This window comes from Mesoplodon mirus (genome assembly GCF_964341445.2).
Source record: "Mesoplodon mirus genome assembly, chromosome: 2".
Taxonomy (NCBI): domain Eukaryota; kingdom Metazoa; phylum Chordata; class Mammalia; order Artiodactyla; family Ziphiidae; genus Mesoplodon; species Mesoplodon mirus.
In genome coordinates, this window is record NC_138977.1 from 153,291,307 (window position 1) to 153,311,435 (window position 20,129).

General features: G+C 39.5%; 1 protein-coding gene and 1 pseudogene across 2 annotated transcripts in view; both read left to right on the forward strand.

Annotated features, from left to right (window-relative positions):
- ELOVL6 (ELOVL fatty acid elongase 6) overlaps positions 1-20,129 on the forward strand; it is a 141,482-nt gene that overhangs the window by 32,408 nt on the left and 88,945 nt on the right. The window lies entirely within an intron of this gene.
- LOC309796637 (small ribosomal subunit protein eS26-like) lies at positions 13,348-18,282 on the forward strand (annotated as a pseudogene). Its single transcript has one exon. The product of its transcript is annotated as a small ribosomal subunit protein eS26-like (transcript).

The window sequence follows — 20,129 nt, forward strand, 5'->3', positions numbered from 1 at the left end:
AACAAATGTGTATAGCATAGTTAAATCCTGATACTTGTACGAGTTTTTAAATTTTGATTTCGTAAAATATTATCCAATTTGTAATAAAATGCATTTAAATAATTTCAGTAGATTTTAGAGTTATCATTTTTGTTTTATTTTTCCCTCTATTATAAACAAATATTTTTTGTTACAGATAGGAAAGTTTCCTATACTCTCAGGTCCCAGAGCTAATCATTTCTGGTGCCTGTATTTTTAAATAACTTTTTAAATGATATGTCATTACTATTAACATGCTAATAAATATGTGTAACTAAATGTAAGAGGATTTCTAAAACCACAAAGTCATTAATAATTAGGATTATGCTTTAGTTCTAAACAAACAATTATAATAATTTAACATCTGAAAACTCTAAGAAGTAAAAGTTTTTGTCTAGGTAAACATGGTCAATATATACTTTAAAATTATATTTTCAAGGAATTCTTAAAATATGTTAGCAGTTGTGCCCCAAATTTGCTAAAATTTATTGAGTTTTATAAATTAAGTGCCTATCATGTGCTTAAAATGTATTACTCATTTAATTCTCAAAATAATGCTACAAGGAAGATATTCTCCATTTTACAGATAGGGAAGCTGGGGCTCAGGCACAGAATTAGACTGTCAAAAGGGTAGGATTTTCACTCAGCCCTCTCTTTCTGGAAGGCGTTTGTCCTTTCTACTTCTACCACATTTTCGGCCTTACAGCAGCCAGAATCGCGTTTCTCCTCCAAGGTAATTACAAATAAGAGACGGAGTTTCATAGTTGGAGAACAGCATAGCATAGGAGTCTCTGTCTTTGTCGTTACATTGCTGCTTCCTTTTTATTTCCATGGAGGACCAAGAGCTCTACTCCACCCAGTGGTGACAGTACAAGACAGAAGTTGGCAGCTGATAAGAAATTCAGGCAGAGTTTGGGTCTGATGACAGAGATAGCCTAAAAAAATAACGGAGAGAGGCAAATCAGATGTTAAACTTGACATTAAGAAATCAATATTGATGACACAACGCCTGGGACTTTTTACATTTCTTAACTTTTCTAAATAAAAGAGGAGTCTGTATTTTTCATAGACAAAGTCTGTGCCTTGATATTAAATCGTGGTTGGAGAAAAAACTATTTCTGTTTCATTGCAAATGAGGTAAAGAATGCTGTTAGGTTGGTGGAGACAGCTAAGCCCTGTAAAGCTGCTTACTTTGCATTAAGAAACTACAAAGTAAGAAACAGCCCATTATTCCACCTCTAGAGTTATTTCAGGAATGGCACTGGAAAATTCGGTGGATCCCATTTTAAACAAAGATCTGTTAGTTTTGTTTAACTCTGTAAAATTATCCTTAAATTTTTCAAGATTATAATACTTTTCACTTCCTTTTTTACATGAAAGCATAAGATTTAAAAGTTTAATTTCCAAAACATCAAAAAGAAAACTGTCTTCTTTTAAGAAAGAGATTTACATGTAGGATAAAATGTGTCAACAGATTATAAATCCTAAAGAAGCATTTATTACATCTTATTTCCTTTATATGGCACCCTTCACCCAACCATTCTTCTGGATTTTACATCAACAAATGAGTTTCTTAAGAATTGCCACACTTACAGAGGATATTTCTCATCTTGTTCCATCATCAGTTAAACTTCATCCCACAGTCTAATAACTATCTATTAAATTATCCCACTCTCTCTTAAGGTTTAAAGCATTCAAGAGAGAGAGATAGGTAGGTGGTAAATGCTGTCATTCTGTTTCAGAGGTAAATATTTTGTGTAAGAGATTAAGTAAGGTCTTAAATAAGGTCTCAGAAGTGACTCTAGCCATCTACTTTGTACAGAATGGTATCATTTCCACAAATTTACCATAATTATAGTTTATTATTATTATTATTAAATGTGAAAAGTCTTATGCATGACACCAGGAAATTTTCCTAACATAGATTGCATTTGTAATTTTCTTTGTATCTGTCAGGGTGCCCTGGCCACCTAAAAGACACAGGCTCATCATGACATAAAAAAGTGACCCCCTGGTGGCGCAGTGGTCGAGAGTCCACCTGCTAATGCAGGGGACACGGGTTCGTGCCCCGGTCCGGGAAGATCCCACATGACGCGGAGCGGCTGGGCCCATCAGCCATGGCCGCTGAGCCTGCTCATCCGGAGCCTGTGCTCCACAATGGGAGAGACCACAACAGTGAGAGGCCCACGTACCACAAAAAAAAAAAAAAAAGTGACCAAGGGTGTATCAGAGAAGTTATTCATCAACTACTGTGTCCTCCCTGCTCTCTCACAGGCCAGGGTCTTTATTTACGGAGGGGTCACATAGGTTTGAGAGCCTGTTTTAAGAGATAAAAAACTATCTTTGTCAATTTGAAAAAGCAAATTTTGGAAGAACAAAGTGTTCATTTTGAAATAAGGTTTCTAGGACAGTGCAGTGAGTGCTTCCCCCTCCTTCATCTAAAAATTTCTGAAATATTTTTAGCCATCTAACACACACACACACACACACACTATAGTGACCTAGTTGTCATAATCATCACTGATTCTAAGTTTGCTCTGTGTGTGGACCAGCTGCATCCCTGGGGAGCTTGCTAGAAATGCAGCATCTCAGGCCCCACCCCAGACCCACTGACTCAAAATCTGCATTTTAACAAGATCTCCAGTTGTTTCATAGGTTCAAACATATTCAAAATTTGAGAAGCTGGTGTCAGGAATCACTCACTGCCTGGAAGAAAGGCCAAACGTGGCACTATCTGTATTTTCATTGAATAAATTATTTTTCTGTGCTGGAGAGAATCCTGCTCTTTTCTAGACAAGGGAGATCCTGAACCAGGTGGTAGAGAGGAAAGGTTTAGGCAGATAAAGGTTTTATAACCATAATAATGAGACGATAGCAGCTGTAAAATAATGCCAGGGAAATAACTGATGAGATTCCGTTGTGACAGATGAGTTTTTTTCTCAGCAGTTTCCTCTTTGATGGTATCTTCAGTTAAAGATCTGCAAAGAGAAAGGTCCATAACCGGGAATGGGATGATGTAAGATGTGACCTTTCGGTAGTCTCTAAGGACAACTGTTTCTTATTATAACAATCCAAATAGTATGAAGCTGTAAAAATATTTTTTGGGGGGTGTTGGAGTGCCAAGAACCGAATCAATAAGAGTGCACTATTTAGAATCGAATACTTCTCATGTGAATATTCATTTTACTGTAATCAGTTATTAGATGAACCTCCCCTTTACCCCTAGGATTTCTATACAGTTTAGAATTTAGAGATGTTCATATTTTCAGGTAATGACTTCTTATTGCTGACTGCTACAACTTCTCTAATAAGATTAATATTTATTCGCTGATTACTAAATGCAGCCAGCACAAGCCATTAAGTTAATCTTCACAATACTCCTAGGCAGCTAAGGGCTCATTATTTCCTTTTTACTGATGAGGAAACTGAGAAACTAAGAGATTAAGTAATTTGCCAAAAACTGTACAGCTACTAAGTGGCAGAAGCAAGTATTAAGTCCAGGATCTCTCATTCCAAAGTCTCTCCTCTTAATTATGACACTAGATTATGATTCTAGACTTCTTTATGGCCCAAGAGCACTGGCTCTTAGGGATGGGAAAGAGTTTCAAATCTCATTATTGCTCTAATTAGTCAAACCTTTTGGTAAATAATTACATATAAATCTTCTGACACACCCAAGCACCTGTCTTATCATTCACACCCAAATACTGGTCTCATTGGTGACTCATTACAATAATAATAGTATTAGAAGGCCTCAAAATCTCTTTCATGTGGAACTTATGCAAATAAGAGGTATAGAAATTCAGCTAAGAATTTTAGTTTCATTTTAAAGATATATTTTTATTTTTAAATTATCAATATATATTATTACCAAATAATAAGATTAAAGTATAGAAATGGAAGGATCATACAGTGAATTAGTATCTAAAATCATTAAATCATGTCAAGAATGTTTTAAGCATTCTGCTTTTTAAAACATTTTTTAGCTTTTTAAAATACAAATTGGAGGACTTTTGAAAATATTTGCTTAACTTTCCTTATTGTTGAGAAATCATCAGTTTTAGAAATTGGCTATTGAGGGGTGATGAGTAAGAGATTTCCTTTTGCCAGACAATATAGTGACATACATTAATATGGAAATTGCCAGTATGTTTGGATATTTGTGGAGAATCATCAAAAACAAATCTAGATCAATCTATATAAGCAAAGAACACAAAATTTATGAGTTTAATTTTTGCTGCCTGTATGTTTAAGTTTGGCAATTCAGGCAATGAGAATGTTGTATGAACTTGAATGCATGTATATTCAGGGTTATTTTGGAAGTGTATGGAATATAATGCAGAAAAGAAGAAACAGTTTCCACTCAGATTTTTACTTTTTAACAACACAATTGCTCATTTGCTTCATTATGTGCCTGGTTTAAAGAAAAAAGTAAGAATTCAACTAAGAATATGATTAGGAAGGTATTAAACTCTCTAAAATCTATAGGGAACACATTCATTTATCAATTTTGGGATGCTTATAACATGTTTTTTCTGCTTATAACAGGTCTTTTCTAAGTGGAAATTTTTCTATGCAGGCAGGTAAATGTCTAGTCTTAGGAAGATACTTTAACAGGGAAATAGCAGAAGGTGGTCCAGATAGAATTCAAACCCATATCTGTTTTATTCCAGAATCTTTTTCTGTTTCTAATAATTGTCTTTTTCTGTCTCATCTTTGTCCTGATTTGTGATCACAGATGTGGATAGACTGATTCACCTCTTTTCTAGAACCAAATCAGAAGCCTTTACTATGGTAAACTGCTCAGATTGGGAATGGTCTTGTTGACATCTTTCTCATCAGTGTCTGAGTAGGTGGCTGCCGGCCAGGATTCCCTCTACCTGGATATCCTATATATTTGAGTTTCTCACCTTGAGGAGTGGGCATAGATAATGAGTAGCTGGGAAATGATCCTTTCTTGATCGGTTTTGTTTTCCCTCTTTGTTCCCTCTTTATGTGGGGGGATGGATTATTTCTCTACCTGGATCTAAACAGAACTCTTTCCTTCTGAACCTGGTTTGCATTTACTCTATAAATACAAAACATGAAAAGAGAGAGTGACATTTTTTGACCTTATCCACAGATTCAGGAGTACCATTAAAGAATAATTGAACTAATGAAGTAATTGGGAGACTTGTATTATATCTTGTGGATAAATAATATAATATAGAATAGGATAATGTAATATATATTTATAGAAAAAATGTATTGTAAAGATAAATGGAAAACAGCACTGGAGTCTAGTTGGAACCACCCTACACAGCTTTCTTCTGTCTCTTTCCTGTTCTTCTGTCTGCCTGGTCTGCTGCCCAATCACATCTTTCCCCTCCACCTTGACACCCTCCCCCCCACAACGCAACCAAATTCCTCCTGCAGCTGGCATGAACCCCAGCCTTCTAGGATGAGGATTTTAACACACTCCTGGGAGCTTGTGTTGAAAGTGACAGAGCAAGTCAGACCAAAAGGAGAGAGGCGACTGCCTGATGACACGTAAGAAAGGTTTTAACAATTGATGGGTTCTGGCTTCTAAAATTAGCTCTTTTGAAGTGCTGGAATTTCCATCTTTACCGATGTATTTCTTGGCAGACGTCCTCTTTGTAGTGATTGCAGTTGTTCCATTTGGAATTAGTTCAGTTCTTCAAAGCAAGGAGAATCTGTTTAAAGACTTAGCTGCAAATTGTGCTTTTGTTGGCGATGGTCACTCCTGGGCAACAACCAAGTACGGTGACACTAACTGCATCCATCCTGGCTCATTATATGTCATTAAGATCCTCTCTGCAGATTAGGAACGGTGGAAGCTTGGAGAGAGCAGTGCCACAGCTGACTCCTGAGGAAGGACCTCTTAAGTCATCTGTACTCTCAGGGGCTCATCACCCCACTGATGGTTAATACGGTTCTCTTGGGGAAAAAAGGGTATTAATAGGGCTTCCCTGGTGGTGCAGTGGTTGAGAGTCTGCCTGCCGATGCAGGGGACGCGGGTTCGTGCCCCGGTCTGGGAGGATCCCACGTGCCGCGGAGCGGCTGGGCCCGTGGGCCATGGCCGTTGGGCCTGCGCGTCCGGAGCCTGTGCTCCTCAACGGGAGAGGCCACAACAGTGAGAGGCCCGCGTACCGCAAAAAAAAAAAAAAAAGGGGTATTAATATAAAATGTTCACGTTTGTCATCAAAAAATTGGAAATGGACCAAGTATGTATGATTTTAAAGCCAGTAAAATATTGTAGGTATATGCTGAAAGCACCATGCCAAGTTTATTGATTTACAGTGGAAGATTGCCTTTCCAGTATCTGAAATATCCATAATGACTCCCTGTGGCTCTCCATTTCTTGTAAATAATCCATAGGGATCATGGATTGGGCTGGAATCAAAATGCAGGGAACTACCTCATTTTGTGGGTTATTTCACCTGTAATAGAAACTGACATACTGTGTATTACTATTAGTATCCAGCAGATCATGGAGAATGCCCCTATATGACAGATTAAGTATTTTTTTGCTTTGAAGTTGCTATGTCATTCTCTCGACAAATTTATTTCAAGACCACTCTTCCTGTGCTATGAAAGTCATTTACCTTATGTTCCTGTTGTTATTGTTGTTTTCTTGATGGAAAACTAAATTTTCTAATACAGTGTTGTTCAAACTTTAATGTGTATCCAAATCGCCTAAGGAATCCTGATCAAAGTGAACCCTTTTTCAGGAAGTCAGTCTGTAGAAATATAGATTCTTAATCTTAGATGGCACTGGGGATGCTGGTTGTCACTACCCTTTGAGTAGCAAAGCTCTTAGTCAGCCTACGAAATGGCTGAGATTTCTTGGGATGGGTTATTTCTATACAACCTAGCCCCTTTCTTCTGAACTTGGTTTGAATTTACTCTATAAATGCAAAATATGAAATCAGAGCGTTAAATTTTTTGACCTTATCCACAGATTCAGGACTGCCATTAAAGAATAATTGAACTAATGAAGTAATTGGAAAACTTGTATTATATAATACAATATAATATATTATACTGCATAATGTATTATATTGTATTATATTTATAGAAAAAATTTTATTGTAAAGATAAATGAAAAACAGCACTGGAGTCTAGTTTGCATGAAAATCTCACCTCTATTTATTTGAGCTGACATTGATGAGATATGCCATGTCTAGCAATGTCAAATGTGGTTGTTAGTTTTGTTTTTTAATGATGTATCCTCATCAGATCCTAGGATTAGGAGTTTGATATTCCTCACACAATACTATGGTCCAGCCTACAATAACTATTGACTTGCTAGGTACATAGTACGGAGATAGGTTATTAATTAGCTTTTAACTGGTAGATTTAAGGGTCTAGGAACTTGACAAAGGGATAAGCCATTCTGTGTAGGAGGAGGGGAATGTGGATGAAGGAGAATCAGCAAGTCATAATATTGATAATATTTTTTAGAAGATTTAGCATTGGTATAATTAATAACCTTTTCAAAAGGTAAAACCACAATTTAAAGATGAGTTATATTGAAGAATTCATATGCTCTAGTATTGGTGATAACTGGAAAAAATGGCTACACAACCAAAAAGCTCCCAGTCAAGTGATATGTAAAGGAATTAGGGACTTCCCTGGCGGTCCGGTGGTTAAGACTTTGCCTTCTAGTGTAGCGGGTGCAGGTTCGATCCCTACTCGGGGAGCTAAGATCCCACATGCCTTGTGGCCAAAAAACCAAACATAAAACAGAAGCAACATTGTAATAAATTCAATAAAGACTTTAAAAATGGTCCACATCAAAAATAAATCTTCAAAAAAAATAGCAAAGGAATTAACTAGAAGTCAGTAATTATGTCTTTTACCTGTTCAGTATGAGTGAGAAAGATGCCATGATCTACGTGAAGGAGGAAGGACCAGTTTGATTATAAAGAGAGCAAGGGTTCATTCTTACTGTTGGAGATTTGAACTCCCTGGTTATTAACTCATTTAGCTATATGTTCAAAAATTTCTTAGGCAGACCAAATGAGTAGACTGATTACATCAAATGACAGTAATTCCACAGTTTAGACAGGCATAGATGGGAATGTAAGCAATGTTCATAAATTCTAGTTAGAATGGGAGCAAGATTAACCCTGTTAAATCCTGTTTAAAGAATGGGAGCAAGATTAACCCTGTTAAATCCTGTTTAACAGGTCAGGCAAATTCCTATAACCCAAGACATTACTAACAGTTAATGAAGGCAGGATGTCCAGGATGAAGTTCTTGGACTGCAAAGATCTCAGAAACAAATGACATTTCTGCAGCTGGAAGATGGGCCAGCAGTCAGACATCAGACCACCCACCTGTGTGTCTTATGCATTTCAAGTTCCAGTTCTCGAGGGAAATGGAATGTCAATCACGTGCTGCCACATTTGTGGGAAAATTACAGTGGTCCCACCTCATCTGCAGGGGATAGGTTCCAAGACTCCAAGTGGATGCCTGAAAATGCAGAAAGTACCAAACTCTCTATATACTATGTTTTTTCTTATGCACACATACCTATGATAGAGTTTAATTTCTAAATTAGGCACACTAAGAGATTTACAAGAATGACTAATAATAAAATAGAACAGTTATAACAATATACTGTAACAGAAGTTATGTGAATGTGATCTCTCTCTCACAAATATCTTAATGTACTGTGCTCACCCTTGTGGTGATGTGAGATGATAAAATGCCTACTTGATGAGATGGAGTTAAGTGAATGATATAGGCGTTGTGAGGTAGCCCTGGGCTACTACAGTGTTGACCTTCTGTCAGTAGGTCATGAAGAGGAGTATTTGCTCCGGGTGATCCTGGACCCTGAAGCCATGACCAGGATGTTGGATGTCAGGGGCGAACCAAGTAGATGGTGGGGATTCGGAGCAGGGTGGACCAGAATGGCGCTGAAATGCCATCACACTAACCAGAATGGTGCACACAACTTAAAACTTCTGAATTGTCTACTTCTGGAATTTTCTACTTAATATTTTTGTGAAAAACCATATTTTGACCACAGTTAACTGAAAGTGTGGAAAGTGAAACCGCAGATAAGGGGAGACTACTGTATTCTCACAGTGTGCATGACAGAGGACTTTGTTAAAAAGAAAAAACAAAAAAATACGGACACTTTTACCAGTAGTATAAAATAAGGAATGCAGTTAATACTCTTAAAACATACACGTGGGCATCAGAAGCATTTTGATTTTTGAAGTCTAGTTCCAATGCTGTTAAACACAGGCCTGGGAAATAGTAAGAAGAAGGTAACTCAACAGTGAAGCATGTGACAATTTCCAGCACCATCCGCTACAATTTACTTGGGTCTTCTGAGCTCCAAGCCCATTTCCTCATCTGTAAACTGATATGATAACATCAATATGATAAAGTGGGTGCACATTTCACTCAGTGATAAGTTTTTTAAAAAAATACAACACGCATGAATTTGCAGAAAGTAGTTAAACTAAACAGTCTAAATTATTTGCATACAACAACTTACTCTTTCTCTGGGGATGAAATACTTCCCAGGTAAGTGAGTGTAGCCAGCTCTGTAATACTATGTCACAACCCACTGAGAAGTGCATTCCCGACTTGCCATAGCAGAAATAGTAATTCTGGGGATATGATAACTTATTTTGAGATTTAAAAGTTTTTTAAAATAAAGCTGTCAGTGTGGGAATGATAATACCTCTTTATAGAATTCAAGCATGAAGTATCCTTTTGAACATGAGAAATTATTTCTATTTCTATTAGACAGAAGAGATACTCATTCCAGAATCAGTCATTTTGTGATATCTGTACGGCAAAAGAGGCATCCCACCAATGAGGAAAGTGCTTCTCTAATCTTATCAAGTTTCCATTTTGGTTGTCTGCCAACTCCACTGGACTATGGAACACAAAGGGCATTGGCATTTGACAAAAGCTGGAAAGAGACCATAGTACCACCAGTAATAAGTGGACAGACACGGGCGGGTAACAATCGTGGCTCAGGGCACTTTCCCAGCGCTCTTGCCACTGCTGCTGTTGCTGGTAGTTGAACCACTGTAAAAAATGTGGGCCATTTGGGGGCATGTTTCTAGTTCAGAAGTGGACAAAAGGAAGACGATCAGACAGCGCAGGGCCAGCTTATGGAAATGCTGGGAAGTGTAGCTACTACAGCAGGACTATGCTATCTAAATATATGCTAGTCATTCTGTTTCAGTGTATAGTCTCCCACACCAGCTGAATTTCTCATATTTGTAAAGATTTTTGCCTGAAATTCCAAAGCATCACAAGGTTCTTTTAGACTAATAAAACATGAATTAATACTATACTAGTAGAATTCAAATACTTCTGCAAGGATCAGAGTGGCTCTCCAGATTAGGGCCAGTCCCCTCCACGTGGGTAATTATCAGTCATCTGTAGCTTCTTCAGATCTTCCACTCCCTCCACCGCCCTCCTTCTGATCATCTGATAGACACTTTTCTGAGTAGGTGGTCCCAGGGAAACGCTGTTTCTGTTGTATTCTTCAGGTGCATTGTGAGTATCCTTCATATGTGCTGGGGCTGAATATTGGAGTTACCTGGGCAGCTTTATCAAAATACCAATGTCCCTTACGCCAGACAAATCAGATTCTCTAGGAGGCAGTTCTCAAATACTGTATTTTTTAAAGCTCTCTAGGTGATTCTAATATGCCCCCAGGGTTTAAAACCATGCAGCTTTCAAGAATTAAAAATGAGGGACTTCCCTGGCGGTCCAGTGGTTAAGACTCCGCACTCCCAACGCAAGGTACACAGGTTCAATCCCTGGTCAGGGAACTAAAAGATCCTGCATGCCCCGCGGTGAGGCCAAATAAAATAAAATTATTTAGAAAAAAAAATTTTTTAAGTAAGAATTAAAAATGAGAACTGGGCTCCCCTGGTGGCGCAGTGGTTAAGAGTCCGCCTGCCGATGCAGGGGACACGGGTTCATGCCCCGGTCTGGGAAGATCCCACATGCCCCTGGGCCCGTGAGCCATGGCCACTGAGCCTGCGCGTCTGGAGCCTGTGCTCCGCAACGGGAGAGGCCACAACAGTGAGAGGCCCACGTACCGCAAAAAAATAAAAATAAAATAAATAAAAATGAGAACTGTCAGTCATTCATTCATGCCTCAGGGTGAATCAGTTTCCATGGACTGAGTTTTTCCAGAACCAAGAGGTATGAGAATGAGTGAATGAGAAATTTCAATAGTGGTGGTGAGCTGTAAAAAAACCAAACATTTTAACAGTCTGTAAATTTTGAGATAACAGAACTTATTTAAGTCAATATTTTGTTCAGTCTAAATTGTAAGCTCTTCAACTGGTTGAAAACCACTTGCAGAAAAAGAGCCTAAGGCTTTGCCTTCTTCTTGGGGCCAAGAGCAGGATATTGCTGTTATACACTCTCGTTAAGTTTTTGTTAAATGTCCCTTTACCTGCTAGTTGTTAAGATCATAATAAAAGAGTTTACCTTAGAAACATTAGAAAAACAAGTCACTCTGGAAGAGTTTACTGTGGTATTTTTTTGATTGTCCAAGAGGTGATCTTTATGCACAGTATTATTCTTGGTTTTTTAAACCTTAGGTACTTCTTGAAGACTTTAAGATATTCATTAAAAAATATTACCCTTAGTTGCAGTTAACAAGTAGTCACTGAAGGCACTTGGGCAATACGAACATGCTCGGTATCATTCAGATACTGCTAAGACTTTGAGTATCTGTTGATAACCTTAAGGATTCACACAAAAAAATATTGTCTCTTGGTTGCAAGTAAAAGGTGCTCAGAATTGAAGGCAAAAGATGATCCCCCAAAATTAAAAAGAACTAGACCCTCAGAGTCAACGTTTGTTCTCTTTAGCAGAGTAAGTGGTAGAGATTGGTTGGGATTTGCTACTTGAGTGCACGAAAACTTAGAAGTGAGGAGCGGGAAGCAGCTGATCATTGTAACTGCAGAAATAGACAGTACAGGCTTCCTCTGGCTTTATCTCCCTGTGGAAAGGAAAAGGGGGCGGGGCGGGGAAACCCAACTTCTCCACCTTTCTGTGAAATGCAAAATCAAGTTTGGGGCTTATAGAAACATGCTAGCCCTATCTCCAAAGTGGCATGGGGAATTAAGGACATGGGAAAAGCACCCACTGAGTGAAAGAGCAAGTGAGTCAGCTCCATCTATGGCAGCCAGGGACTAGGGGAGTCACAGATAATTACCTCATGCTAGGAGTATAGGGATACCAAGCAAATGGGGGTGTCGGAACCATCTTGAACCAAACCCCAAGGGTGCTTAACATGACGGGGCAGGTTATGTAAGGTGTTCTGTCACAGAAGGGAAGGGACAGGACGAAGCCCTATCAAACACTTAGGTATGACAAAACAGTTTGTAACCAGTTGGTAACTTCTGAGATTCTTTGCTATGAAAATTCAGCCACAGTAGAGATTGTTGCAGTTATGTTAGAGATTGTTACCTGCCGAATGATAGGTTTAGCCGAAGGTGACTAGGGAGGGGGGCCAGAGTTAAAGAAGCTGAAAAAAATCTTAGACAAACAAAGTTCACTTCCACTTAAAAATCCTAAGTTAAACACTCCATTAATAGAAAGAGTTGGGTCAACTATATAGCCATTCTCTTCTTTGCTTCCAAATCACTTCCAAAAAGAGACAAAAGAGTAGACATATAAGAGAAAAGGTCCAGATGCATCAGTGCAAAAGGAAAAATTTTACGTGCATCATTGTTTTCTAAAAACGTTATCTGTGAGCCACACCGTCCCGCCCCCCCCACCAAAAAAAAATCATGTTTAACAGGCAAAAAATACTTTGGAAAGAAGACAGATTTAAATAAAGGAAAATGTTACCCAAGGTCACCATGATTTTCTATAGGTGTCTGCCCATCTCTGAAAAGTAAAATATTGACAGCCCAGAGCCCCAAGGGGATAAAAATGTATATTCAGTTCTCATTCAAATGAAAATGAATTAGGCTCAGGTCCAGAGAACAGTCTTGAATTTGATTTTTTTTTTAAGCTTCCTAAATTTAACGAGTTGAAATTCTTAAAACCAGGCTTTCATAAAAACAAAAAGGTTTTTTCATTTTGTTGTTTATTTTCTTAATTTAAAAAATACACACAAAAAGAAGTCCCATAATCTCACTTTTCTTCCTTACAATTTACAAGTTAAGGTTTCCCTACCCTCTCACCTTGAGAGATAATGCTTTTTTCTAGAATACTAGAGATATGTATCTGTACCTATCCATCCACATATCTATATCAGTATCTATAATTAATGATTTAACTTGATGCAAACCTTCATTAAAAAGATGGAAACAGGGCCTCCCTGGTGGCGCAGTGGTTGAGAGTCCGCCTGCCGATGCAGGGGACACGGGTTCGTGCCCCGGTCTGGGAAGATCCCACATGCCGCGGAGCGGCTGGGCCCGTGAGCCATGGCCGCTGAGCCTGTGCTCCGCAACGGGAGAGGCCACAACAGTGAGAGGCCCGCGTACCACAAAAAAAAAGAAAAAAAAAAAAAAGATGGAAACTTGCATCCTTGGTTTAGGTAATCTATTGATATTATTCTGTTTTTAGCTTTAACTGCTTAATCTGTGATAGTTTCTGGATTACAAGGCAGTTGTTTAAGTGTAGTTGATTGAAGGCAGCTGGTTGGGATCAGGTGCCTGGAGGCCGTGTAAAGGACTGAAGAGCAGTGTAGGACTCCATCCTTATCTCAAACCTTCCCCCACCCTGCCTGGTCCTACCCACGCAATGACCGTTTCTCAGCCGCTTACATGAACTAAACTCCAATTTTCAGACTTTCCAGTATGCATTTCCTTCTCCCTGGAACGTCCTTCCATTCTTCTCAAAGGCCAGCTCTTCCTCATTTTTGTGATCCCAATTGATGTGCCAGCTCTACTGAGATATTCTCATTCTCCATCTAGAAGAGCTTCCCACCCCCATTGTCTCTCCCAGTGTTCTTTTGTTTTCTTTCAATTCACACCATAGTGGGTTATTTTTGTTTATCTGTGGATTAGCATCTTTCTCTCCCCAATTCAACAGAACAAGCTCTGTGAGGATCATGGAGGTGCCCATCTTTTTCAGTACTGTGCACCCAGCACTTCACATAGGGGCTGGCAGATAATAGGTGTCCAATAAGTATTTGTGGAATTAATGAGCTGTATAAATCATTGACACAAATCCACAAACATATAACTAGCTTGCTTTGCAACCATGTGGCTGTAAAGAAAGAGAAGGCTGCTCTTTGATTGTTTTTTATTAGTCACGTTTTACCAAGTTGAAAGTTACTAATAAATTTCTAGTAGTAACTTTGTCAGTAGTAAATTACAGAGCATGCTGTGTTACTAAAATGGGTTACCACACTAAAATGGGTTACCACTCTTGAGAAACCCAAGCAACAAGGGATAAGAATCTCTCCGTGCATTTCTATAATGACTTGGCAGAAGCTGTGGGGTGGAGGAAAGAATTGGACTCACTCTAATCATAGGTCTGCTATTTTTTAGTCATTTATTAGTAACTTCTTTTCTTAAGAGCCTTGAAGTGCCTCCATTTTCTTACCTGTAAAAGGCAATCGTTTTGTCTCATAGGAACAAGGTAGATGATACATGACATACAGTTAAAACCTGCCATAATATATAAATGAATCTACATGGTCTTGTTATTTTGAAATTAATGAAATGGGGAACACATGCAGCTGGCTGCCTGGGAATTCCAGGCATCTGTGAACCCATTGCCAACAGTTGTTTCCACAAATTTGTTATTGTCTCAGAGTGGGTTGCCCAGGAATCTATGTAATGTTAGTAAAAGTGTTTTGTGAATTGCAAAGTGCCAAATAAATGTATGGTGTCACTACTATTATTATTATTATATGGTTAAAAATAGATCCTATTAATAAATAAGAGAAATCTATTAATAGTGACTATCAGCTTTTGCCTTTTAAATGTAGATAGACTTAGTAGAAGCATATGCTTAACTGACATGGATATAAGAAGATCTCCAGTAACGTCAAAATATCTTCTAAAGCCTTGGAAGATGCTAATTCTTCATAGTGTAACTGAGCAGGACCCTATGGGGCCTTCCTGGTACAGATCCCACCCCGATACCCTCTGCTTTGGCTTCTCTCTGAAGTACCTAGATAATAGTATCTGATACACACTTCCTGAGTTGTTTTACAGATGCTAAAACTACCACCAAGTGAAAGGAATTAACTACTTGATGACCGTGAGCACATAGCCCCCAAACCTACTGGCGCCTAAACCACCACCAAGTGAAAGGAATTAACTACTTGATGAACGTGAGCACGTAGCCCCCAAACCTACTGGCGCCTAAGGATTGATGTTGTTAACCCTTGTGACACCGCCCTGTTACCTCACCATCAACCAATCAGAGAACTGTGCATGAGCAGCTGATCGCTTACCCTGGGACGCTCCTCCCTCACCTTGTCTTTAAAAGTGCTTTGCTGAAACCCATGGGGAGCTCGGGCTTTTCGAGTGCTGGCTGCCCTGGACTCCTCGTCTGGCACCGTACAGTAAACGCTGCACTTTCCTTCACGACAACCCAGTGCCAGTACATTGTGTTTACTGCACACAAGCAAGTGGACCCGCGTTTGGTTCAGTAACAATAGTGAAAATGTCCTCCTCACCAAGTTAGTAGAAGGTGAGTTTGTTTGCTCCATTTCGGGTTGACTTGGCCCTCTGCTTTCCAACTTCCCCCCAAAGAAATTAGTCACAAGGGTGAACTTCTTAAGAGGAAGTGGCCATAAAGTGCAAAATCAGTAAAAGCAACCAGCCAGTAATCCAGGTTTATACTCAACCAAGGTAGATTTAATCCAGGCTCAGAGTCAAGGAATCACTGAATTCTAGTGCTGGAAGGAACTAAAATTTACTTATATTAACCCAAAAGTTCTCTTGATTTCCAGTCTTCTAAGGAAAAAAAGAAATTAGTTTTATTATATTTCTTGACCTATATATAATGCCACACCATAAAATTTCCAAAGGTACTATTTTCCCTGCCAAACTTTGACCTGTGTGCTTATTACCTGTGGAGCCCTTGGTCTTCCAGCCAAGAAGGAAGAAAGGGCGTAATTCTGCATTTATGTGAGTTCCACAGCTCTTTAAATGACAATCCCAGAAGACTGGATGTTTCTCTGATAAGGTGTTCTTTTCAGACCTGTTTCTTCTCCCTTCCCACTTTTCTTTACCATTCCCTCCCAGCTTATCTCTGTGCTCTCTATTAGGGTATAGGTAGACAGGGTGTGGTTGTTATTTAGCTGCTAATTTTGTTAATTTAGCCTCAAACAGCAGTTTTACAAATGAACTAACATTTGAGAAACTGAAACACAAAGGTGATATGAAACTCAGAAAAGTACAGTTGACCTTTAGTCAGCTAGTCAGAGGATAAAAGAATGCTATTCAGAGAGTAGAGTTTGGTGTGGTTATTGGGTGAAGCTGGTGTAATTAGAGGTAGCTGGCAGATCCTGCAGAATTAGTTACTCTGGGTAAATAAGAAAATATTCACAGGACCTCCCTGGTGGTCCAGTGTTTAATACTCTGTGCTTCCACTGCAAGGGTCACAGGTTTGATCCCTGGTCTCCCTGGTGTCCAAGGTCGGGGAACTAAGATCCCGCATGCCAAGCTGCAAACTGATGGGTAAGACTGCATCTCCAGTCTTTCATTCAGTTTGAGGAAGTGCTGATTGCTCTTAATTTAGGTGAGTGTGTGTATCTGTCAGTCAATGGCATACATAATCAGTCCTAGCTTTGTTTATGGCAGGACAAACTTTCCTTATTACTACTTATGAAACCACATAACTCAGATTGGGACTTGAACCCAGCCAAAACTCACATTGGGCCATGAACCCACCGTCTTTTCATTGAGATCACACACCTGATCTCAAGACTTAATGAAGCTTAGGTTCTTTATGTCTCCTTGTGGAAAGAACTCAGTGAGAGACAAAGTGATAGGTAAGAAGTATTTATTTAGAGAGAGACACATTCCAGAATGGCCCTGGGAGAAAAACATTCCACAGAGTGTAGGCCATCTCAGAAGGTGAGAGGCCTCGAAATATGGGCTGGGTAATTTGACAGGCTAATGAGTGAGAGGATTATTCCAACAATTTTAGGGAAGAGGTGGAGATTTCCAGGAATTGGGCCACTGCCAATTTTTTGACCTTTTATGGTCAAGCTTGGAGCTGTCATGGTGCCTGTGGGTGTGTCATTTAGCATGCTAATGTATTATGAGTGTATAGTGAGGCTCAAGGTCTACGGGAAGTTGAATCTTGAACATAATCGGTTCTAACCAGTTTATGTCGTATCCTCAGTGGCTATGTCATTCTTTTAAAGGTTGTGCCTGGCTTCCTTCCTCCTATTTCACTTGCACATTCCTAATGTCTTCAATAAGGCATTCAGTATAAAGCAAACATTTTATTAAAGACAAACCTATTGTTGTGGGAATTCTACCCAGAACTATCAGCACAGCCTTTAACTTTGCAGTCGATGGAACTTAAATATGAAACTCAAGGTATTATAGTTATGTGTCTATTCCTAACGCAGGATTCCTAGCTCCAGAGGAAACATCTGAGGGCATTCATGACCTGTCAAAAAGTGAAATGGGAATTTGAGATACTTATATAGAACATTGAGACCAAAATAACACTTAGAATTTCAAATATCTAGAATCCTATGAGACAATATGTTGAGCTAAATTTTCTGAATGGGTACATCTCAGTCTGTGAATGTGCAGTCTCCGCGATCACTGCTTTAAGAAACTCACTATAGCCTCTTTCGCCTCCTCTTCCAAGATGACCAAGAAAAGAAGGTATAATGGTCGTGCCAAAAAGGGCCGCAGCCACGTGCAGCCTATTCACTGTACCAACTGTGCCCGATGCGTGCCCAAGGATAAGACCATTAAGAAGTTTGTCATTCGTAACATTGTAGAGGCCACAGCCATCAGGGACAGTTCGAAGCGAGTGTTTTCAATGCCTATGTGCTTCCCAAGCTGTACGTGAAACTGCATTATTGCGTCAGTTGTGCCATTCACAGCAAGGTAGCCAGGAATCGTTCTCGGGAAGCCCCGAAGGACCAAACACCCCCACCCCGATTTAGACCTGCTGGTGCTGCCCCACGACCTCCACCAAAGCCCATGTAAGGAGCTAAGTCCTTAAAGACTAAAGAAATACTGTTCCCTGGAAAGACAATAAAGTGGCAATTATACTTAAAAAAAGAAACCCACTATAAATATCTTTCATATGAACCCAGATTTAATCATACATATTATCATTAATCAATATATATTGATTAATATCCTAGCCCCGTATTCAAGTTTAGAAGAAAAATCCATTTTTCAACTAGGCTTACTGAGTTACATCTACTTGAAGTTCTTCTTGTGGTATTAATGAAGGTAGAGGTTAATTCTTTGAAAACCTCACTCCAAATTATGGTCAGCTTTCTCTCTTCCTGGTTCCTTTGATAATTCTAAACAGATCTAATATGTTGACCTTTTGCTCATCTTTGAGGATCTTCTCGAAACATTAAATTGTCTCTGGTGCCTGGTGGGGATCAGACCTGTGCTGAGGATAGGAGGATTACTTTAGGGTTCTTCCAGGTGACCTTGACTGAGGTGAATTACAAGAAGAGGAGGGAGAGGAAGGGAAGGGGCAGGAAGAGAAGAGAGTGCTCTACTGTGGCCCCTCCACTGCTTGGCTTCTTTTCCAATAAAGCCTTTATCTGCCACTGAGTTTATCCATTTTTAAATTTTTAATTTTTAGTGCCTTCCCTTTTTCCCTGGGCTACTACCCTGCTACCCTAAACTGTGCTTATATTGAGCTTCATTACATGTGTTTCTGACTCCTCAGATTTGCTAATTCGGTTACAATTTTTGGCCTCCATGATGTTGACCTTGGCTTTGGAGTGAGGCCAATTTGATCCCAGAACACCACTGCTTACTAGTCATGCAACCTTGGGCAAGTTAGTTGTTTCACCTTGCTGAGCTTCCTCACCTGTCGGTAGGGGTGGCACACACACCTAGTGTATCTGGTGTGAATATTGAAGGAGAGATCTGCATCAAGTTTTTAGCACAGTGCCTGAAGAATCCTAAGTAACCTGGACTCTGGTTAAGTTCAAACATCTCATTCGTTTGGTATCCTCAGATTATTCTCAGTGACTTCCTTGAAAGCCTTAAGGTGATTATCTCATTTTCACCCAGTTGTATATCCACATAATAAAGGAGTGTCCTGGGTTCTATTTTCCTGGTCTATTCATGAGTACAAAAAAAAAAGGGAAGACCTTACATGTTTAGCCTGGAATTCAAGGCCCTGCTCAGTTCTGCCCCCAGACTTCCTCTACTGCCTTATTTCCCACATCACTGTTACCGAACACAGGTTTGTGTGCCTGATGCACGGTAAGGCCAAACGAACCCAAACATTGCAGTTTGGAAAAGAGAAAGGTTTATTGCAGGGCCAAGCAAGGAGAACAGGTGGCTTGTGCTCAAAAAATCTGAATTCCCTGATGTTTTGGGGAGAAGAGTTTTTATAGGCAAAATTTGAGGGGAGGGATGCGGGGTATGTGACTTTCTAATAATTGGCTGATGGCGAGGTAACGGGGGTGGTCTAGGAGTCTTATGCTCGGCCTGAAATTACTGCCTTCCACCTGAGGCGAGGCCTTAGTTCTTGCAGAAGAACTCAAAGGTATTGTTATGTATATCCCTTGAGGTAGAACCAGTATCCTGCTTTAATTGTTGCACTGTAGTTTCTTGACTGTTCCTCCTTTGTTTCTGCATTCGGTATTTCCCTGACTGGTAGCCATTTGCTCTGCCCTTTGGAACTTAGGGAAGGTCTAGGAGGCTGAAGTCTTTATCCTGCAAATAAGAAATGGGGGACCTGGAAAGGCTTTTGTGCCCAGGAGGGCCCCATGGGGTCCTGCTTGGTTTCATCATCACTTTCAAATGTCGAACACATTTACCAAACTGGAATAATCCTCACTCTCTGGATAAACATGGTCTAGCCCATGTTTCACACTGTTCCTTCATTCTGGAATGTCACATTCCTAGACTCCCCTGTTCCCTATCCTTCCATGATGTTAAGTCCTACCAGAAGTCATGTTCTCTTACAGCCTT